Source organism: Manduca sexta, chromosome 25 (assembly GCF_014839805.1).
Source record: "Manduca sexta isolate Smith_Timp_Sample1 chromosome 25, JHU_Msex_v1.0, whole genome shotgun sequence".
Lineage (NCBI taxonomy): Eukaryota > Metazoa > Arthropoda > Insecta > Lepidoptera > Sphingidae > Manduca > Manduca sexta.
The window spans coordinates 4,747,120-4,772,084 of NC_051139.1; the positions used below are offsets into that span (position 1 = coordinate 4,747,120).

General features: G+C 33.6%; 1 protein-coding gene and 1 long non-coding RNA gene across 2 annotated transcripts in view; one reads left to right on the plus strand and one right to left on the minus strand.

Moving 5' to 3' along the window:
• Nucleotides 1-2,551: 2,551 nt before the first annotated feature.
• On the minus strand, nucleotides 2,552-4,429 carry LOC119190604. The gene is made up of 2 exons (XR_005113025.1): nucleotides 4,202-4,429; nucleotides 2,552-2,710 (listed from the first exon to the last, which is right to left on the minus strand). It is a non-coding gene; the product is annotated as an uncharacterized LOC119190604 (long non-coding RNA).
• LOC115441686 overlaps nucleotides 3,871-24,965 on the plus strand; it is a 43,318-nt gene continuing 22,223 nt past the window's right edge. Inside the window, exon 1 of the mRNA XM_030166568.2 lies at nucleotides 3,871-4,080. The gene's annotated coding sequence lies outside the window, so the exon portion shown is untranslated. The remainder of the gene's footprint in view (nucleotides 4,081-24,965) is intronic.

Below are 24,965 nucleotides of genomic sequence, written 5' to 3' on the forward strand. Positions count from 1 at the left end.
AATAACACGCTGGTCCGACGATATTCGTAAGATCGCCGGTGGACGCTGGATGAGGAGAGCGGAGGACCGAGCAGCGTGGCGCGCTTTAGGGGAGGCCTATGTTCAACAGTGGACAGCTGTAAGCTGATGATGATGATGAAAACACTCTCGAGATTCCCCAGATTTTGTCATCACCACGGTTAATTGTTTTTCTTTTAACCTTGCACTTAAATATAGGTTCGTTCCAAAAAAGATTCAACTATATAAGCTTCCACTCTTTTATCTAAAATATACTCTAATAACAGAGGGAATTTAGTATCTCTTCGTACTAGATAGTTGACATCGAGGCTCGTTTGCTATCAAAATAAAACCCCAAAATAATTATAACACGTTTGTTTCTATGATAAAGTATTTGTTTACATGACTTACGTTGTTAGCCTGATATGGGTCGACTTATACAAACAGACCAGACTTTCGGATGAGCGCTTTAGGCGTTTGCAACCCTTGGAAATTGAGTGACCATGCTGAGGACAACCCACTAACGGACTACGAACCTCGGCTCAGGACGGTCACTGGGAGAGGATGAGACATAAACGATAAAGTACCATTATAGTCAGTACCGGATTCATATTTTTTATGAGTGTAAGGACACTTTATTTCCGCCGCCCCATATAGGTAGGTTTATTTATGAAGGTTTCTAAAATACGTAATAATTTTCCATTTGTTTGTATTATGGAAGGCACTAAAGTTAAATAAACGAATGATTAATTAAATCGAGTGAGCGTCCTCTGACATCTGCCACCCATAGGCCGCGGCCTATACGACCTATTTACAAATCTAGGACTGATTATAGTACAGCCGGGTCATTCGCGTTAATAAAACTGCTTACAATACTGCTCTACATCCAATTTCTAATACATTAAAATTTACTTCTATAAAGGTCATATCCATTTATGATAGTTCAGGGTTGAATGCAGAAATCTAACGTTTCACTAGCTCACCAGTAAAACACCTTGTGATGTATGGAATTGCTCGAATGCAATATTTATTGAACCTCGGATGAATAATGGAGACTACTGGATTCGAAAGTGATCTCTTGTTGAGAATTAATTTATCTTGCTTTATAATTAATATTTGCCATTTTAAACAGTATCGATTTGTAAAGCATCTACAGTATTTGTTAATAGGCACTGATGAATATTAACTTTTGTTCTACGTAGAAAATATAAAAGGCGAATATTTCTAAAAAGTTATTATAGATACAATATTATTGATATCATTGATGCTGGAGCTAGGATATATTTCATATCCGCCCGAATAGTGACCACCGTACACAAGGTGTTAAAGCCGGCCCACGTGGGTGTGTCGCGTTCCAGGATCAGTCTGTGTATATCCGGTTCCAGCAGCCCGGCATAATTGTGTCGACTGCCGAGGGGTAATCATCTCTCGTCAGTCGACATTCTGTTGGACCCCTCTCCACTTACCATCAGGTCAGTGGGGTCAATTTATCGTGCACGTATAAAAAAAGGAATTGTTCTGTGATAATCATATTGCATGCAAATGTTCTCGATAAACTAATGTGGATAGCTGTATGATAATCGATAACTGAGATGGAATTAAATATATCGATAAATACTTTTATGATATGTAAGGACGATTGCAAAATGGGCTCGACATATACACACTAATAGGCTTGTTTACTATGCTAGGACTACGAAACACAAGTACTATGATGTTTTATGTGGCTATAACACTGGCACGTGCTGCTTGCTGCGATCTTCATCAAGAGCAAATTCGCTTGCGCATACGCACATTTTATTCACATAGGCGCCATTTAATTTTATTGTATTAGACATCAAGACTGAGCCGTAAAGTTTGTAAAAAAATCGAAATATAAATATATACCATCGGTATCTATATTAAACATCGCCCTAATACCACATAATAACCCATGCATATACAGTCAGCCACAAAACTGGATAACAAATTCAAATTTCAACCCGCCTTTAAACTTTTGTGTCCATATCAACAATGTATATAACAATCGTTATATGTTATATGTCATGTTATATAACAATCGTTATTTCTTCACTAAAATAAACTTCACAAGGTTTTATTTTATTTTAGATTTAAAAAAAACTATTTCGAATGAAGTTTATCTGTAAAGATTGAGCTTTGATGGTTCAGCTAATTTTGTGGCTGTCTGTACAAATAAAATAATGAATATTATAACCGCACAAAACCTTTCTATTTGGACGTCGACATCGGTTGGTCACGTTTGCTAATCGATTCTGACTTTCACGATGCCCGTTCATCATTTACTTGAATCTATATCGGAATATCTATTACGAGGCTCTAAACAGCGGCGCATGATCAAACAGTTTCTACGAAACATTTAAGTGGGCTTTGTTTGTTTATTGTGAATGTAAATTATATTTTTGTCATTGGCTTATACCAAAGGTTCATAAATTTAATGAAGTTATATTAATAAAAACGGATAAGTGCGAGTTGTATTCGCACACCGATAGTTCGGTACAAATTTGTAAGTGAGGTATCTAAGTATATTCGTAAGTTTAATCTCGACAAACTTTATTACATTTTAGTACTTGTAAACATTACAATTTGATAGGATTCCAGAATTGATGCAATCTCGATAATCTCCAAAATTTTAATTTTAATAATTACGTCTTGTGAAGTCAACAGCTTCCCTCTCCTACTGTACTTCCATTACCTGCAATAACACAGAACTCATCAAAATACGTGGCAAGTAACAAGTTGTCATAGACTGCTATTTTAAGTATTGTTAGGGTATGCTAACTATGTACAAATATAACTAAAGTAATATTATGTGCAGGTATTTATGGAAAATTTTGTAAAACCAAATGTAGCATATTATAATAGGTTAATGATTGATGGTTTGATGATAGCTATACAAAACTCTTGCATGAGTGCATACTGCACAATGCACCAATGCACAACCATTATCCGCTGTTCCCGATGGTAGGTAACGGACATATTAATCAGTTACATACACCACAATAGTATAGTAGCGCCATCTATTTTATTTTATCTATATTACTTGATAAGCCAGTTGACTACTAGAACGATTGGTATGTTTGGTCAGTGAGTTTACGTTGTAATTATGATAAAATCCACAAGATGGCAGCACAGTAAATATTTAATATTTTTACCTTCATATTTGACGTTACGAATAACGAATATTCTTAAATTCGACCTTACTTCCAGTTAAATTTATAAAGTATCAAAATTCAATAGAAGAATAAACTTACGATGACTAACACAATGTTTTAGAATTATAGTTCCCGACTAACTTTTGCAATAATTAATATTAATCGTTCCCATGTTATTTAGGTTCTTATTGTAAAGCTAGGTAGTACAATATTATACCTAGGAAACAAATATATTTATATATTAAATAAAAATGTATTACGTATACGAAATCGTATGAAAATAAAATAATAACAATGAAAATGTATTAATGTAATATAATTTTTTGATCGGATTTTTCCCCTTAGGTTCCATTTTATTTTCTGTACATTGCGACTGTTTACATAAATCTTAAATATATTGTAGGTTCATATATTTGTGTGACACACTTCGCTTTATTGCGAGCTTACAACTATTGTCACGCAAAGCAAATTAATTTTAGGTCGCAATCGTTCACCAGTCTGGCAGCAGGTGACATGTCAGAAATACATTTTAAATCTTCTACATAACTATGTAAATATTTTGCATATTTTGAAACTATCAAACCAACATGAGTCTTGACATTGTTCAATTTATTCGTCGCACCGGTGATGTAGGTTGCTGCACCACAGGTACAGACTACGGCACAGATATTAATAATGCTATCTCTTTCACTACTGCGCGACAAGGTGCCGCTCAGAAAGAGTCGGCAGATACTAGGGCTCACGTCACTGAGCAAACAAGGTTCGCCTTCCTAGTCAGTGAGAGACTCGACCAACGAACGTACCGGCGGCGCCATTACTCTCGACGTATCCGTACGAACGTGACTGTGCCAGGTTTTAGCTCGTTTTTTCTACAACGATCGCGTTAGAACATCGTACTGCGCAGTGTAAGGTAAGGCAGTAGTTTTAAGTTGTTTTGGAAGCAGTGCGTGATTTATAGCAAAGTGTGTGCGTTGTTAACTATAGTTTGTGATCAGGAGAAGCTTTCTCGTTTATTTATGCAAAGAATTTACCGAGGGCGTTGTGTGCATACAGCCGAGTCGGAGGCTCGCGGGCGAGAGGTCCGAGGCGCTCGAGGTGCGGCGAGCGGCGCTACCTTCGTCGCCTGCGCACCCTGTCTGCAATAATTAAACTTATGTGTGACAATTTTAGTTAAATCACGTGCCAATTTGTATTTCGTGTGGTGTTCTGTGATTTGTGGCCGTTTGTTTACTACCGTGCGTGCTCACTGCACAGTGCACACCGTGTTCCGTCGCCTGACGCCTCCTCGAAAACAATAAGGTTACAGTCTCTTTGTGTTGTGAAACTAGTAAGCGTTTTGTCTTCATTTCTTGCGCTGACGCATGAAAGCATTTGCGACTTAAGTAATCCTCGAGCCCGGAGTGCCTTATCTCGCTCTAGAAGTATGGAAACATCGAGTTGTAGATATGTTTACTTGTCACAGTCACGTCTTTAACTCAAGTCTTACATATTCGCGGCTATTTCGTAAATCGATACATCAAATTTACCTTACTCCTTCGTCGTGATGCTTTGTAAACCTTGGATAGCACGTACAAGACGCTACAGATAGCGGCTTATCTGTACCAATTAGCCCTAATAGCTATCAATTACTAACAAAAAAATACTTGATTAAGTTTCATCGTGGCGCTAAACTGAGCTATGATAAAACGTACTGTTGTGGGGTTTTATCTAAATCAACAATTAAGAAACAATATCAATTTAACGTTTGTTAAAAAAGATAAACCTACATCAGTTAGAAGCTACAAATACAAGTTGTAGGTACATTCGTGACCACATTGCGTAATTCTAGCGCGCAAATATAAGTTGGGCTTTCACATGCGACATCTTTAAAGTTGAACAGTTTGACGGTATACCGTTAACAAGAAAATAATTGAACGGCTGACGTAATTGTCAAATGCTCTTACCGGTGGCTGACTAATGCTCGATGTCACAAATGATGGCGGTATCGATAATAGTGATGTACCGCAAGTTTCAACAAAATGAAAATTGACCTTCATATAAAATACGTGACGGCTGGCCACACTGGCTGCACGCTCCATTGGCCACAATCAAAGGCTCATGATTAATGGAGACTGAAAGGAACTCCTAATTAAATTGAATGTGAATGCGGCAGACAGGCCTTTTCTTTCGGCTCGTACGGCGCCCCAAATGATTCATCGAGAAGGCTTTTAATTTCCGTTTCGTCACAATGTCTTTCTTGTATAGAAAAAACTATACATATTTGATTAGCGAACTTTGTACGTAATGCTTTATTTTTCACGATGACCATTGTTTGTTATTTCAATCGATTTCAATAAGTACTTTGTTACCACGTAAAACATAAATCTGCGACAATGACAATTTCATTTTCCTTTGAACTTGAAGCGGTAATGCCAATACTTTTTGCTTCCTTGAATCGTATTGTAAGTACCCATTCATGCAACGGATCCTATATCTATCTCGCTCTGAAACGAAATCTGGTTTCTGTTTCCTACTCGCATAACTGAGAGCTATATATTTAAGGATTGCATAAATCGCATTTAGAGTTTCTCCTCATACATCATGTGACTGATCTCTGCAATGCATCTTATACTTATTGTAAATCTAATAGTTTGTCAGATTAAATGATGTAGGATAATTTAACTTTTCCAAATATATTGCTTCGTTTACTAGTTCCGCATTTTCTTTATTGTCCTTATGCGACGGAAATACTTATGCATTTACGTAACCTTTCTTGATAATATTAACATTCACAATATGCAGTTTCAAGTATACTTTTCGCATACTTGATTAATTCTGCAGAAGAATACTAACCAATTCTACAAAAAATAGATCAATCAAGTTAAGATGCAAAGCGGTCCATAATCCTTCATTTGATTGACCTAATTGCCCCTAATAGTGTCCATGCATTGCAAAGTGGACGTGACATCAACCAGCTAGAGCAATTTGAGACCACAATGTACATGGTGGTTGTCAATTGCTCTGACGACCGGTTACTGATAAAAACAAGGCTGCTGCGCGGGCGCATCCGTCGCTTCACAAAAACTTGAGTCATGTGATTCATTGTGACGAATCGTGCCTCTAACATTGAATTAAACATTTGAAACGAATTTTATGAGCTGACCGTTATTCTGTGCGAGTGTATAGTTTTATTTCAAAGAATATTTTCAGTCTTATTGTTTTTTCTGCATGCTAATTACTAAGTTATTCAATATACTTTTTTTATTTAAATAAACTATACGTGGTACGGTTTTAATAAATATAATCATGGACAAATATTTTGTTTTCACGAAAACTTGAATAAGTATACTATTGACATTAATAATATAGCACGCTAGATTGGTAAAACTTCTGTTTTCATGAAAGTCAAATCGATATAAAGTAATCAACAGTATCCACAAAATGTGCGGGCAACTAAAGTTTTCGTATCGGTTTCAATATTCTATAATCTCGTTGCTTAGGTAACTAACTTAACAAAAACTTTATAATTTTGTTTGCCTTTTCAACCTTTGGCGATCGAAGACTTGAGCTTGTACTTTTGTACTTTATGTTAAATAGGTGAAAAAATATTTTAAATCATTTTATATTATGGGTCAAAAAGCATTTTATCATAATTTATTATTAATAGAATAAAATGCAATAATTTTTTTCTTTTGAACATACAATAAATTATTGTCATGCAATTTTATTTATGGCTTTCACCAAAAATGTCAATCTATTTAAGACTCATTAAGCAAATAACCAATGAATCATTTCATCATATTTATCAGTAGTTATCGCGACGTTATTTTGATTATTATAGAAAAGTCTGAATCATCCAAGGAAGTTTTAATTAGGTTTTTACTTTACGTCCGATATGGGTGTGATTTTGGCGTCCACACTATATTGTACTTATTTAAAAGATGACGCGTATTAACCATAATTTCTACCAGACTTTTAATTTTGCTTAACAAATAATCTGATGTGTGATCAGATAACCAACTCTCTACATCATACATTAGAATGTATGCCCATAGCGCACAACAAAATTTATTGTTTAAATTAAATCTCGCCTGAAAATGAAATATTGTTTTAAATGTAGAATCCCGATGGAACAAACATCCCACATAAAGACGCCGCTGGCGTATCAGATGGAAAAAGCTAATCGAGCGAAATGCTGCCCTCAGGCGGGTATGGAGGGCCAATGCGTTCTGAGAAGTGCAAAGAACATTCCAGACATTCTGCGCGGCACAACTTTGTGTACGCCAGCTGCTTCGGAATAGTTTTGTTCGCATTTTAAGGAAGTCATTTGGATGATTGCTACGGGTGGTTAACTTTACTTGGATTCGAGGCCTGACTGACTAGATAAAACTGTATTGTTTAAATTAAATAACCGTTGTATACTTTAAGTCGTTTAAATAAGCGTCTTTTTTGAATATTCAATTTCTTTAAAAACCATAAATCTGCTTTGAAATTGCAATATGCAACACTAAACCCCGATTCAAAAATGTTTTCAAACTCTGTGAGTTTACAGCACACAGTTCTACGAACGTTCATAGTTTTCAATTTTATTTGCAAACATTTGTTCAAATACAGACTTGTCGACGATGACGCAAGCGTGTGCCTTGCGCGAGATGTTATTGGATCTCGCAAACGTGGACCTAATGTTATTTTATTTAGTCTACTTGTTCCAATAGGCCAACCTTTACACGGTTTCGTTTTAATGTGACTTCTAATACGATTAAAAATCGATCATAGGTATTCATAATAAATTATATTATCATAAAATGTATGCACAAGTTTATTAAATGAATAATAGTATAACCATGTTAACTCAAGATAAGGAAAACGATAATCATTTTTTTACGAGAATACATAATTATTATGTGTACTACAGAAAAGTTCCTGACGTCATAAACGGCTTACAAGCGACATACCAACGTCGCATGCAATTTACACGAAAACTCATATATCTTACCAATGACGATGTCCACTTGTGACTGGATGTAACGAGTTTTATAGTAACATCACATACAAAAAACATTACTTTGTGCAGACGTCCCCAACTATAAGAAGCATATTTATAAAAATCGGTCAACTTCGAGTCAGGCGTGAAAAGAGGGTTCCGTATCACCAGAAAGTTATGCGAAAATGCCTTAAATTCGCTGATTTATTATTATTCTTTTGATTTGTATTTAAAAGGATTATAAATACTCCGAAGGACGTGTCAAAATATGTTGTTTTTACGTAATCGGTAAAGCAAACAAAACATAAAAAAGTGCTTCTGGTACCGCCCCAGTAGTTGTTTTTCGAGGTATAGTATATCTGCTATTTTAACTGTAAAAATTTAAAACGCCATCTATCACTGTTCAAAATATAGAGCTATTTAAAAAGGAGTTAATAGTATTAGTTATAGAGTCAATAGCAAAACGTCGTGCTAATTGTATTTTTGGAAGCTTTCTACTCGAAATTTATAATACATTTGGAAAAAAAACTAAACATTATATTTCTACAATAAGTTATCTTTACTTTTGTAGTAACTTTTTTATAATGTGCATATTGTGTCATTTATTTTACAATAAAAATGCCACTAAAATTATTGATTCCGTTGTATTTCCCAAAAATACAAATCATTTAACTTTGCAACCAAGATTATTAAATAGACAATTTAATAAGGAATATTTTGGTAGCTTAAAATTCTCAAAAATACCTGGAATTGATATTTTAAATAAATTATTCGTAAATCTTTGCATATTCCCGCCGCAACTCGTGCGCCGAAAATGTATAGAAAGAATTCTCAAGGCCGTTTGCTCGGGGAAAGGTCTTAAGAACAGAACCCTAAAACTCGGGACTTCAATGTCGCTTCATATAAAGTCCTTTGTTCATTCTCTATGCTTGATTGGATCCATTAGAAACCTTATGTGAATATCTCACGGTGTTAAATTTCAACTTTCAAATCGTTTAGTTTGGAGTGTTAGTTTCTTTATTGAGGTTTACTGTAACATACAAGGTAATGGCTGGATAATGTGATAATTCACGTCATTTCATTCCTACACGCGCTCAATGAAATTTTTATCCGTGGTTCAGTAACTTTGGCAAAAAGAAGTATAAGAGTTCTATGTCTTTGCATTTGAAGCTCTAAAAGGAATGCACGATTATGAGTTTATATTAATCAGTTCATAAGTTAAACAATAATAAGTAGATTGTTTTTACATTTTTGCTATCTGGCTTAAGGAAGGTATACTTAATTAACATAGAGTTTAGAGCTTTGTTTCGGAATATTCATAACGTTTGTGTATTATCCGGTGGAGCAAGAATTATCTTTGGTTTAAAGGACACTGTTATAGTTAAACCTATAGTTAGATTTACTATCTTCTTATATCTAATATATCTTATTGCGTGCTGCAAAACCTTTGATATAAATATAGGGGAAAGTGGGGGGAAACCGGACAGGGGGTAAAAGTGGATAGTGGCTATTTTCATAGTAGGCATATTGCTATCGCGTTTTAAACCTTAGACCGACACTCATAAACGCATGCTTAGTGTGGTTACAAATGGTGGCCAGGAAAGACTCTCATCGCGCCCATTTATACGAAAAAAACGAAAATACAGGTAAATGATCTATTATTTTCTAATGTTTGACATATTCTTATTGGTTTTGGTTATAAGTTACTACAATGTTGTATTTTTTTTTATAATATCATGGATATTTACTCCATTAAAACTATAATAAGTGTTTTTCTGAGTTAAAAAAAAGTGTTGGTAAATATTATTTCAAATATGGTACTTGTGGGGTGAAGTCGGACGGGGTTGTATTGGATATCCGGTTTCACCCCAGTGATCGAAGTTTCGATTTATGTTTTGGAGTATTTAGTTTAATTATATATTTTTAGTGTTTTGTACCTATTAATCTTTTCTCATTTTTTTATAGTTCCTAAATATGTCACCGACATACGGTAAAAAAGGCAAATAGGCTGATATGCTTTTGGCAATTAATTCCGTCTTAGAAGACAGAATGGATATCTTTTGGCAGCGCATATCTATTATGTACCCAAGACATAATTACAAGACCGCAATAAAAAAATCAAATCCGGAAAATTTAAAGACGAAGTATTCCGAAAGTGTCCTTCTGTAAAAAATGTGTATTTTCTGATGTCAAAGGTATAAGCTACAAGTTGGTAAAAAAAAAGGCAAAGAAGAAAAAAAAAGGTTGAAAAGAAAGGCAAAGACTATGGTTATTGGTAAAGAATCAAATAAAGAAAATAGCCAAGAGGATTCAAAAATTTTAATTTGTAGGGATAAATACAGCCAAACCATGTCCACTGATGTATGGTACGTGGCACGGCATACCTGAAGTAGAGTGTGGATTGCCTCATAAAGGTTGTATTGGATGGTCTGCACCTGAGATATAATTTTTTGTATGCATATATTGTGAGTAATTACTATATTTTGCTATTTTTATAATAAATATTCACCTCGTTGATAAAATATGCGTATCCGGTTTTACCCATAGGTATGGGGTGAATCCGGAAATATGTTTTTGTTAAAACCCGTTCTACTTCCTATAATTATAATTGATCGCTGATATTTTAACACCAAAGGTATGTCTTATGTATGTACTACGCGGAGTGATGTTGATTTTTTAAATATATAATGTTTTAACTAACATTTTTTTGTTCTTTTCTTAACTATCCGGTGTCGCCCCACTTTCCCCTATACTTAAATAACTAACACGTCACTTTACGATAAAATTAACAATGAATTTAAATATGAACAAAATACAGCCACACATACATTAGGGAAAACAACATCAAAAAAATATTATTAAAAACATTCCTGTTAACCCACAAATATCAATCATATTAGAATAATTTGAGTAAATTTTATCACGCATTAGATTAATTCGTCCGATAAAATATAGCACGAAGAAATTAAAAATAATAGTTGCTCGGATAAATATGTTCCCATCACTTTCATATTCAGTCGGATTATAATTTATTAAAAGTAAAGTAAGCCAACATTTATGTGGAAATACAAAAATGAACCCGTAATCATAACCTAAAGTGAACAGTTTATCCATTTGATTTGCCAGGGCTAAATGTCCCGACGGTACGTAATTGGGCGCTTCCTGTTCATAACAATGGACTACCATAAAAAATTCTATTAGTCGTCATTGTAGGTTGTGGACTTGTAGTGGGTCTAGTCATTGCGGGAATTTACGTCAGCGGACGGGACTACCTACGCCTTAACTCTGTTAGTTTGCTAGTTACCGACTGAATTAATCGAGGGTATGAGGTCATGTTACGATGGTGACATTCAGCGACAAACATCCTAATTTATTTAAGTATTTCTAAATCATATATGCTTATTGTTTTTAACGGAATTTAACAGTCGCACGGAGGTGAGGGTTTTAAGGTTGCCGAAATTTTACCCACAATAGAAAGAGTAAAAGTAAGCTGTCAATTGACATCGGTTTTCTGTGAGAGTGGCAGTAATAAGCCTGTGTGGTTCTACGTATTAAATTTTAGCATCTCTTTTTTTATTGCTTTGAATGACGAGACGAGTTTGCTGTTCACCTGATGGTTAACGATACGACCGCCCATAAACAGTAGAAACAAAACCCAACACCTTGAACTACAAAGTATTGTTTGTTATTCCACTGCGCTCGCCATCCCGATGCATAAGATGTTAAGTCTTATTATATCCAGTAGTTACACTGACTAAAATGTCCTTCAAACCGGAACACTACACCACTACACACTTCTGCTTGACGCCAGAAATAGACATTGCGGTGGTACCCATGCGGGCTCTCACATATGAGAGACCCACCACCAGTTAAATTATTAATTGCAAAATGTTGAATATTTCCGCAATGAATTTCTCACAGTTAAATTGTTTTTAAACTTGCAAACTCAGCTCACCGTTTCAGCGTAAGCTGCATCAAGAGGTTGCGCTCTCTACACTCCAACGTATTGCGAACAGTTTTTGGTCTGTGCCGAGTTTAGTATTTAATAAAACTACTCGAATGTAGTTTGAACCAGTTTCCATTAAAGTTATTAAAGATTTATTTTACTAATATAATTACAAAAGCAAGGTTTTTACTGGTTTAAGTTCAGTTTTGTTCGTTTTCGGTACTAATTTATCAAATAACATAAAAACTGCTAATACATTACTAATAAACATTTACATTATGCTGATTAAGTCAACAGTGAGCTAATAGGTTTATTTAAACACCGACATTTAGTTATTCACTTCCTTAATCCTCTCAAAACAAAATGACTAACAGTAAAAACAAACAAATATTTCTTTAAACATAAAACTATTTAACAAAGCCAATAAATTAAAGATGAAATACTTTAAATTCTCGTAATTCTTAGCCCCTTAAACGCTATGACAGTAAAGCAGATTTCTCTCACAGAGAGTAATGTAGCAATAGTTTTATTCCCCATGTAAAAACATACATCTACTTCAAACACATTGTCAAACCTTAAATGGCAGGACCGCGCGCGGTTAAAAGCCTTTTTGTACAATATTTAATATAGTATATTTACTTACTATTTGTAATACTTTACGGTATATAGTAATTTATTTGCAATATTTGTTATTTACTACAACTGATCATTGCTAATAAAAAATATATATGATATGTTTCCAACTAAATGGTCAGCTGTAAAATATTTGTCACAAAAAACGCGTTATTATCCAAAACCTGTCAAAACTATATTTAACATTAATCAGATTCTAAACTATAAATTTTGTTGGCGGCATTGTTTAAATCAATGTCTCTATGTTTAAATAATGATATTAACAATGTGTTAATTAATATTCACGACATGTGCAATAACTTAAAGACCACGAATACATAGCTTTGGTATGTACTTAGATTAAGAACGGTTTTATTATTTTATAGTTTTTAAGAAAATCTTAATGATATTACTGGGAAACATATTTAGACATAATATATCAATTATTTGTGTTCGTGGACGAAAAGTGAGTAATATTAGAAGGTAAATTATAATATAGGTAAAATATCCAATGATTCCTTATACCGTCTAACAGAAATTAATTTTATTAGGAAGTAATTTATCAATAAAATTCATTCATTTAATTCTTTGCGAACTCCGCCCGCGTTAAACACCTATCCATATAAAAGTCTGTAAGTGTGCAAGATCAGAGGTAAAATATACGTTAATTCAGAATATTATTATGGTCTAATCTTCTGTAAAAAATGATCCAAATCTGTTCAGCGGTTTCTGTATTTAACATCCAAACACGTACACAAACTTTCGTTTTTTTTAAAGTTTATTAGGAATTTAGATTCCATCCTTTTATTTCGAAAACATGTAGGATGCCTACTTCTGTATGTAGATCGCGTTATATGATCGCTTCGTTTATTAATTCGGTTGTCTCAGAGTTTATCACTCTGGAATTTTTTGTTCAAACAATGAACTACTAAGAAAATATCATATTTGGATCCTTCCTGCCTTTCTACACAGATAAGAAACTTGTTTAAGAAATAAACGAGAACGTTAAAAACTAAATAAATTAATATTTGATGTGTATAAATGAAACGTATGTATATTTTATGTACGTTCTATAATTTTAAAACATTTGGTACAATTGGCATTCACGTGTTCTTTAACCTTCCGGGAAAAAAAAATAAACCAGGACATTTGAAAACTCTCATTTATTTTTAAAAACAATATTTTTTTATATCTAAATTCCAGGTGCAAGCGTTCAACATAATTCATCCAATTACCTTTCAAAAACCTAAGAAAATCGTCGTTAAAACTAAACACTTCGTCTACCTGTGTAGAGCAGAACGAATTTAAAATGCAATTAACTACAGCGGAGCCTTTTTCATGGAGTGACCTTGCGTTGGCTTATTTTTAGCCGTTTTTGTACGAGTTTAATTACTCTTTCACCTTTAAAAATCTTTTATCACAAAAGGTATGCAAGACGAAATGTTAATTTACTATCTTATACGTTAACAATATACTTAGTCATAATAATTCCACAAATTCTCATAATCAATGGTATTAGAATTCTTCGCTGACGACAGTTTTGAAGGAGCATTTTATATTTTTAACAAGAGCTTAGAGTTGTCATGATTTTTATGAATTACTGATGAATTTCATCATACGATACAAAACAGCAGCCAAGTATTTGATTCATCAATTAACGCCTTGATATCTCGTTTCTGAAATACCAAGTCAAATAGCAAAAGTGTACGATACCAATTGCTAATTTTCGTCAGATTATGATGCAATTACACGTAGGAGCGAGTCAGAATCAGCCACTTTCACTCAAATCGTTAACATGCTCCGGGTCACGTCTCTGCACCCCTCCGACAACTCGTCCATTTACGACTTTTGCTTTCTTAACACCTCATTTATATAACATACCTTTTTGTTAACGGCATTGTCCTTCAATTTATAGATTCACGTCACTGTAACGATTACTTAATTGCATCAAAGCGGTCACGGCGGCAAACTTATCTTTTAGTTGCTTGAATTCTTTAGTACTAAAATCGATACGACCTTCTGCAAAGAAAGCCCAGTTTGCGATGTTTTCAGGCTCTTTTTGTGCCAATTTAATGCCACTAATTGCAATTTCCTCGTTCATTTCTGAAGTTAATTTTTTGCCAAATTCTTCTACAATGGTTAACAACGTTGCAAGTCGACACGTGGCTGATCTGCAATGAGGCGTTTCAAGGAATTCCTGGTCGCCAATACCACGGACGTCGGACATGCTTATTGAGTTTGTTCAAAATTGACCGTGAAATCTAAATAAACCCGCGGCGCCAATGATATTCAATGACGGATGTTGCTCCGTTTTCAAGACATTTCTTGACGCAAACGTAAGGTCTGAATACTACATTCGTAGTTTTTTTAAAAGACCTAATATATTTAAACACATTGGGCCCAACGTTTCTCTTTTCAAAATAGGTGTACTTCGTAATCAGATTAAATGGTTGCTGGCGTTTGATTTCCCTTGTAACCCTTATGTTTCAAGGCCGCGTAATCGGCTTTGCTTTGTAAGTAAATCTGTACTGTTGCATTTATAGACGCATCGAGAAAGTCAACTGTTTCGTAATAGAACTTATATACGTTTTGTTATTTATATAGGTATATACCAGTCGACAGTATATTGTTTATCAGATCATTTAAATATAAGCCTGATCCTAACGAATCGTTTGTATTCAATGTACCAAATGTTCCCTTCGATTTACTGGTGTGAATGAGACAAACAATCAGTACAATTCGTATGTTCTACCTGCCTTCATTAGCAGGTCAATTTGTGGACGCACAACAGAGTTCTGTTATTCATTAAAGCAGTGTGTTTGTAAATCGGTCGGGTGCTAGGGCGTATATTTTTATTTCTGAACGCGTCGGTGGCAATAAGTAATAAGGTAAACATTAACCAAGTGTTGGAGGTCGAATGACTGGTCTAGGCAAGTATCTTTGCTTTACAAACGAGGTGATATTTTAATATTTAAAATCTATTTAATCTACATTTCGTTAGACTTAAACTGTTCACTCATCGAAACTGAAATAAAAACAACTTTTCGAATTTTATCGCGGTTTTTTATATTATTTTTTTAGTAAAATATATAAACGATAAATAAATCCGAAAAATAGTTTTTATTTCAATGTCTAACATTCGTGTTCACTCATCTATAAATATAGCTCATGGTTTTAAAGAAATATCTAATTGTGTAATAATTTAAAATTACTATCATTATTTGTTATATAACGTCTTTCATCTTTCTAAATACTTCCCTACAATTTAAAATAAACGATCATAAACGAAGGTGTCCATGTTCTTTCTAAACTTTAAATAAAAACAGACTTATTTACAGTAGCTTACAAAGGGCCCTGTACATTGTCCCGGGCAACATAATAAACAAACACTCCCACTTTGTTGACTTTTAAGCTAATTACACTAAGCGCTTAAAATACTTGAGATAAATCGAAATAACGGGAAACACGTAGGGACCTATTCGAGAATTTATCTTGAACCAACGGTAATCGTTTAGCTTTCTCGTAACTTGTTTACTCATGCCGAGAACGTTTTATACTTTTCTATTGTTGATTATGGTTTTGGTGCTTCCCAAAAACAATTGTTATTGGGAGGTTTTAAAGCCATTAAACCTGGACTATCAAACAATGTTTTGTTATGTTATTGAACAAAAGGAAAACAATTGAATAACTTTGATTGATTTTCGATCGTGCAAGTTAGTTCGCGGACTAAAAATAAATCTAGAATTCAGATAATTTAGTCTGCTGTTAATGATTTTTTTTATCAGAATAATAGTAAAAAGAAGCCTATGTTTTGTATAATCGACTTTATTGATGAATTATATACTTATAAATAAATTATTTTAATAACTAACATTTTCTATCACCTCTATTTAACACAAAAAAAACATTTAACAATTAATATTTGGCATTATTTTATCCGAAAAAATATTTAATTAATTTATTATTCCACAAAAAATGTTAAGAAATTAAAATAATTATAACTTTTATAGATTTTTCTCACGTTATACATACAAATTTTAATATCTTAATTTTGATATTTTCTTAGTTAAATATGATCATTCGTGGAATTAATAATTATGTACGATTATATGATGGCCAATTTCCATGACAATAATGTATTTCCTTAACAAAATAAGTAGCCAAGGGGTATAGGGTTTCAAAATGCGTATTATAATAAGCATTACAGGAACATAAAATGTATCGAGGAAAATAATGAAGCAGATTAAAGAGTATAAACACGTATAAAGTGTGAATACAATGGGCAAACGTCCAAGTGCGGTCGCGCTCCGTGCCGAATCGATTTGAACGCCGTTTCTGCGCAATTCTCATTAATTATTGTTATTTTTTACATCAATAATTATTCTACATCTTTACCTACAAATAATTGTATACTAATAAATCAGGAAACTTCTGCAACGGTCATCATATATTATATATTTATATGCAACCTGAAGGAATTCACAGTAATGGCCCATAGGTGTATTGAAACCAATTAAGATTAATAATTAATTTCTTTGTCTTAACATCGCATTAGTATTTTATCTGTTATAATATTATACATGTATAAATAAAAAACATAATAAATCGAACTCATCGCGTCACTATTCAAAAAACTCGCCATTAATTCTATACCAACGACTCAATAATATGCCATGAAAAATGTCCAAGCGACTTTCACAGTTTTACAGTACTTTACGAACCCATAATTCAGCAGCTCGAACCTGCAACTCATTTATCTATGTAAACAGAGACTTATTCGAAAAGTCATTAAAACGCCGGAGATAAGTAACAATGATGACTTATACGAGTACAAACTATGACTTTATTTTAGTCGATGACGTCCATGACAACTACAGAGCGTCTATAGACTGTCAATGATCCAAGGACGTATGGATACGAAAACACATTCGGTTTTAAAAGGACTAAAGTTATGTAGATATTGCAATTGGTACTTAGGTAGTTGTTGAGAACAATAAAACACAATACGTAATGAAAATACGTCATAAGTAAGTAATACCCTAGAGTTACACGACGAAGCATGCAGTAAGGAATTAGTTCTTCGATTATGTCTTTATATCGGCGCTACAAGGTCTAAAAACATTTACTTGGATCATGTCTTTCTATTGAAACAACAAGATCTAATAATGTTAAATATCGCATTAATCAAAATAAATGAATTTAGAAAATATGTACTTCGATATCAACAATCATTAGGCATTAGACATTACATTTATTTTGATTCGTCATATCATTTAGTGTGATAATGGTTATTGTAAACATTAAACTGTATTGCAAACGAAAATTGCACTCATTAAAACAAACTGAAATGCTACAAACATTGTACCGATAATTGCACTCATTTAATCACACTTAAATGTCACATTAATTTTGCCAAACTGACACGAATTAGAATCCTTTTCAAATGTTCGAACCCTGATCGTGAGAAGAGCTACATCCGAAGCAAATGAGCCATCACTAACACTTTACCTTGTTTGTAAAGATGAAGCAACATGAAATAATAACTTTGACACACATGTGGGTGTTTGAACGTCAATGGTTCTTGAAGATGATCTCAGTACACGTTCCTATTGAGTTATGAGACGTGAAGAGACTTTAAGAATCTCATTACCTTAAGTCAAGGTATTTAAGGGGTTTCTAGAGTCTTTGTTAAAGGATTTGAATTTTATGTGACTTCTGTAATGGTAATATGTCATTACATTAAGCATTACCAGTAAAGGCAGATAAATAGAGAAATCTATTGATAAATGTCGGGATTATTAAACTGGATAAAGAATAACAGGCCACAAGTTTACGTCCCCGCAACTATATTAGATAAATATGTCATAGATTTTTTCTTCAACACTAAAACATTAGCAGAAAATAATATGAGCATACTTTGCATCCATGATAACTTGCAAGACGCATCTTAGCCACTTATTAAAAACCTGATATTGACCAAGGAGATTTTTTATTAGCAAGTATGTTAATTACAGCGACGAGGATGTTGTCTGCAGACGTTAATAAATCAGTCTTGCCTTTATTGTCCTCAAATTTTCAATTCAACTCATGAGTCTAGGACTTCGCGTGGTGGGAACAAATTAGTGGTGTGAGGTTTTGGCGCCTTTTGATTTACATACGTGACAGCTGACAAATACGAACGTTAACGCTCGCCCTTGGAGTCTTTTGTTTTGGTTTATTTTTATAGCTATGTATATACAAATATAGTCTATATACTGCTATACATAACTGACTACCTTGGTGGAGTAATTGCGTGCGCGGTACGACGCTGCTGAGGTCTTGGCTTCGAATCCCAGGTCCGGCAGTGATATTGGGGTTTTCTATTCAATATCAGCCCAGAATCTGGAATTTGTACCCGGTATGGTGATAGGCTCGCTATCACATTATGGGACGTGTTTCGTTCAAAGAGAAGAGTGAATGCCCTAGTTGCAACTAGTGTTGCAACACTACTTCCTTGTCGAGGATAAAGATTTATTGTGTATAAACATACGGAAGAAACTTGATTAGCGTTTTTTCCATACTGTTCGAATATATGTCTAAATATAAACCATCGAACTGTCATGTTGCTGACAAAAAAACTACATCGGACGAGCACTAATTAACCATCTAATAACAGTCATTTTCTCGTGTGATACGAGCCTAATTTGTGGCGAACTAAAATATGTTGATATTAGAAGTTTATGTACGCCCATTTGGCGTGTGAACATTGATTATGGCTACCACTATTAGGTGCTGCACGATACCACTATCGTATACCTTCTGACACGAAATTTGTTTTGTATTCGATTCTGACACGCCATTACAGATTTTAATTATCATAACATGATATTCGTTTAGGCTATTCAATATTTGACACTCCGAATGCAATTATTAAATCTATGAGAAAATTTCCTGTGAGGGCTTGACAAAGGTCGTCGAAATAACTAGAAACACTGGTCTACGTTATTCACCTGTAACTAATCTTCCAGTATTATACAAGGCCAGTTCAATATTGGTCGAATGGGCCAGAGCGTAGGAGCTCACTGGCCAGGCCCGCAGGCCGTGGGCAGGCTCGTAAATATGCCTATTGAATTGAAGGTTGAATGGATTTCATTATACCGTATGGATTAAGATAAAGACCTATCTGTAACTAGCTTTTGCTGGCGTCTTCGCCCGCGTGGATAAAAGTCCCGCTATATATTTGGGATAGAAAGTAGCATGTAACCTTCCCATGGTCTTAAACTATCTCTATACAAAATTTCATAAAAATCCGTTCAGTAGATTTTGAGAAAATTGATCACATATAGACAGAAAGAAGACAAAAAAGGGGACGTTGTTTTATAATATGTATAGATATGAAATACCTTGAGAATATCACAATATAGATAATATTGGCATTAACAATTATATGTTTAACTGCAAATGCATTTATTTGTTTGATTAGAGATATATGAAAATGTGGTGTAAATTGTAGAGGAAGTTAAGGTCTATTTTTGTCAGTCACAATCAGATTTTTTTATTTTGGTTACTCGAATATTATAAGGAAAACAAATCTATATGTTAGTTGGAGTTTACGCAATCTGTGTCATTATCAATACTTAGTGTCGAACGTGCTTCAGTTATGATGTCATACAATGAATTTTTGGAATTGGGGATTAAAAATTGTCTTGCATTAACCATCTCTACTGTGTTAAATTTCAAAATGCCAATTTAACAGTACATTATGAACAAATATACAAATCCACTGATGGTAGCTTAATTACAAGTTGATATTTAATTAGTAAATACCAAGAGTAAATATTGTATGCGTTTGCTAAGAATGTGCCACATTTGGCACGAGTTGGGTCCTCCCCTTGTGTACGTCATGTACCCGCATCATTGTCCGCATAAAAATACACGGTCTGCATCGCTAATCTCCGGGAAAGACCATAACTATTTTATTTACCTTCATCTATTAGATTTTTACTTTTTTTATATGTACTTATTACTAACATTTATCCAACCTATCAACGCCAAACATCCAAAGAATTTTTCTCGTTGTCTAATCTCGATTAGAGATTATAGATATAAGATCACGTCTTGTTTTTTCTCTATCAAAAAACAAAACGTCTACTTTTAAAGACTTCTGGCTGTCTTTACAAACAGAAACAGGTGACTAACTTTGCGTTTATTCCCCTTGTGTTTCATGTTTGCTTCATTTGCTGTTTTGTTTCGTTTTTGTTGTTACATTTTTGCAACATCAACTTTACGATCAGCCATATGTTCCGTTCTTAAATTACAACATTGTGTTTAAATACGATTTTAATTATATTTCGCAGAATCATTACAGATATGACATACATTGATAATGTCCACATTAAAACCGTAGTGCGATTTTATAAGCAAGGGTCAGGTTTTATTTGTACCAAACATGTAGCTAGAAGGCCTAAACAGCTATTAAGTGGCGTTTTCGACATTTGTGGGACCTATTAGTAGACATCACACACATAATATATTTTAGGACAGCAACCTCGAAAAGACAATTTAGAGGAGCAAGATATCGAGTGCTTTTTGCGATTGACTACGCAAATAAGCGATACAGTTTACTTATTAGCTATAACAGACCTTGACATAATTCGGAAGACTCAAAGAAAATCGAAGCATCAAATATTGCAATGAAAATATCCCGATGCGATATTACGTCATCAACCCACGCCCACGTTTATAATAATAAATGACGTCACTTGGCAGCAGTGTTGCAATGATTGATTCTGCACAAAGCTATATGTCTATTACTTCACGGTATATGAACGTCGCATATCATTGGTTATGTAAACGTGGTTTGAATTGAACTTGAATGTCTGAACATATATTAGACTTGTGTTCGAAATAAAACGTTGGAATTGTAGGAATATTAATAAGCAGACACAATACAATGTTCGAAAACACAGATAAATATTTAAATATATTTACATCCAACAGACAGACCAACTGGTTTTAAAAGTTGCATTAATTCTTCGATCGTTTTAAATAATATAATAATAATCATGTATTTATTAGGTATCCCACAAGTTTTAACAATACAAATTAGGTTCCCTGACTTCTGAAGTAGGTGTAACCCTGTTACAGAAGACAATGTCCTATTCCTTAAGTTACAATTCTCCGTGGAAAAAGAAAAAGTCTAACTTTTCTCATAGCCATTGTTTTGTAAACCCACAGACACATAATTTGACGCGCGAGTCTGTGATAACATTTTATAGTTGTGTTTTTTGTTTAAACAAAACTTAAAACACTTACAACCTTCTCAAATATAAGATTTATAATAAAGCATGACATAATTAAGATATATGTTTCTACATGCTAAGAAGAATCATAATATTTCCTCATTAAATCCTCTTAAAAGTGCAAAAAGTGAATTAAGGTTGCAACAAAGTCCACTACGCGGGCTGACTTAATTTTATGACTAAAGTCAGCAAGTCTTACGTCCTACTTTATAAATCTCTATTCGTTTACCATCGACTTTACTTTACATACCACTTTACTCTTTAAATTACCTGAATAATTCAATCACAAATACTAAAACAATGTCTTCCATCAGCGCAATTGATGTATACCTTGTAATCTCAACTAACTCCGACAGGTAATAAAAAAAGCAAACACCGATTTTATGAGCTCGCGTCATCGGTTCAAGCCATGATCCAACGTTCTGACCCACATAGTGAATAAACATGTGCATATAGAGAAATAGTGTCGAATCAATTTAAATTTCCTCAGTTATATCATCGTAAACAATACTAATATAGCTCGTCCCAGTTCTGCTGTTGTGTTTATTATGACGGCATATGACGCAGATGGTCTGGATTGATCAGACGTAATAGTCATTATGCTGCTTCAGCGAAATCCTGCTGTACTTTCTATTCGATTATTAAAAATAACTTTAGGATCTTCCTTAGTTATTCTTGTTCATTCAATTGAGATACTATATGTATTGACATATTAACACATGCGTATCGAATGCATATTTCTTTCAATAACTATATGATTGAAATCATATGTTATGTATTTAATTAAATTGTTAATTACCTGGAAGATTAGAGTACCTAATTTGAGTTATATTGGTTATTGAGATTTGGCAATGTTTTTGTTTCAATTTATCCGTTTGTATTATTCTGCTCTCAGATCCACACACGTAAATTCCTTGTTTCAATATCAGATTTTCTTACACCTTTCGTGTTATTTTTTCCAAACTTTTCATTTATTTATTCTTCGTAATTTAACATAGCACTTATTTATACAGTCTACTAGAATCATCCATCAAGTTAATTAAAATAAGTTCATTATAAAATTTTATAATTTAGCTAAAATGTTAATTACTTTTGCTAATGATTCGGTGGAAAAATGACGGATACAAAATGCTTGTCATAATTACTGGCAGAAACAATTTTACATTTTTACTCCTAATATGTCCTTATCTTTATAGGTTATTGTTTTTGTAGACTGTAAATTATATGCAGATATGATCTATCTATTCCTGATGCATCTAAATATGTGTAGCCTTGAACGACTCGATAAACATCAATAATAAAAATTGGCACTATACATATACCAATTCGGTGTAAATTAAATGAAAAGATGCGATGCAATATTTTCTTGTTATCTTTTAATGGAAACAATTACATCGGTTTTACTATAGTCCCTAACGTATTTATATCTAACCATTATTTAAAAATAACATGAAATTCCTTGAAATTCCAATCGTCATTCTTCAGTCCGAATTATCAACGAAACACAAAATATAAACTACATCTAAAAAAATATTGAAATTGCAACCTTCAATATTGAATTAAGATATACGATTTTATTGACTTGAAAGTCGTTTTCAATGTGTGCATCGTAAATAAATTCCGGAATCCAAACAAGGATTTTTAGGTGTAAAACTGTTTAAAATAATATGATAAAATATGATGATTGCACAGGGAAATTTTAGATCTATTTAACAGGGGTACATACAAAATAATATTAAGATTCTGGGCTAGTAATATTTTTACTTACCTTGGGAAGATGGTAGCAGTAATATTTTATATTTAAAAAATCAGAATCTTAGAACAATGGATAAACCCTCTTTTGGGATTTCTAGAGACAAAATAAATAGGTAATAACAACAAAGAAAACATTAAATAGGGTAAAACACACACTAGTTAAAATCTACCAGATCTTTTAGGCAATTTGATGCTCGTAAATTAAGTAAATATTGTAAACACGTCCCGAGACAGTTAACCTATCCGAAATAGGTCAATGTCCCGTTTGCTTTGGCACTGATGGTCCGTAGGCTTACAATGTCGCTTCATGGCCCACGATTTATGGTGCCATGGCATTTACGAACACAATGAACACCGTACAATGGTTATAAAACATATTGAATACCTACCAATACCATAAGCTTGAGTAAAGCATATATATCTAGACTTTTCGTGAACTGAAATTATTTAGATCGATTGCACTTATGATTGTTAATAATACAAACCTAGGGTTACATGTAGGAGGAAACGTTAAAATTGTAACCATAGAAGTGAAGGGCTGTCAATTACCCACTGGCTTATAGAATTGAAAAGCTGCATTTATATGCCACTGTGTTCATTGACTGCAGTAGGTATAAAGGATTTTGGATTAATTACTCATTTCAAAGTGAATTCATTAAAATATTCGTCATCAATTACATGTAAATATTATAACCTCGTTGCACTACCATTATTACTACCAAGAATTCAAACCGAGAAGGAAAACGTATAATTTGTGATAGCTAACACTTAATCAAGTGCTCTAAATATTTCAAATACACGTTTTCGACTGGGTAAATCAGTGAGTGCCGTTTTCCAACTTCACGCACGGTTCAACGCACTGGATCGGTTCCTAATGAATTGTTAGGGCAATTGCTTGCTCCGTGTTCAAACTTGCCACCCGAGTTAATCCTGCAACGATTGCGATCTGCAAGCGAATTCATAAATCACTCCTCCACTTTCAAATATTTACTACTAAAGGAGTTATAGAACGCGATACGAAAAAGCTTGGTACTATATTAAGCAAGCATGACGTCATAACAATCTATATTGGAGATGAGACAAATTCCAATTTCAATGTCATCAGATTATTACGTGACTGTGACTTCGTAGAAAGACTTTAGTTTCTTTGTTACATGTAAGATTATGTCAGATATATTGTGTTTATCGCTCTAAGATCATTCGCAAGTGTCGAAGTAAAAGTATTACAGTCTATTTTA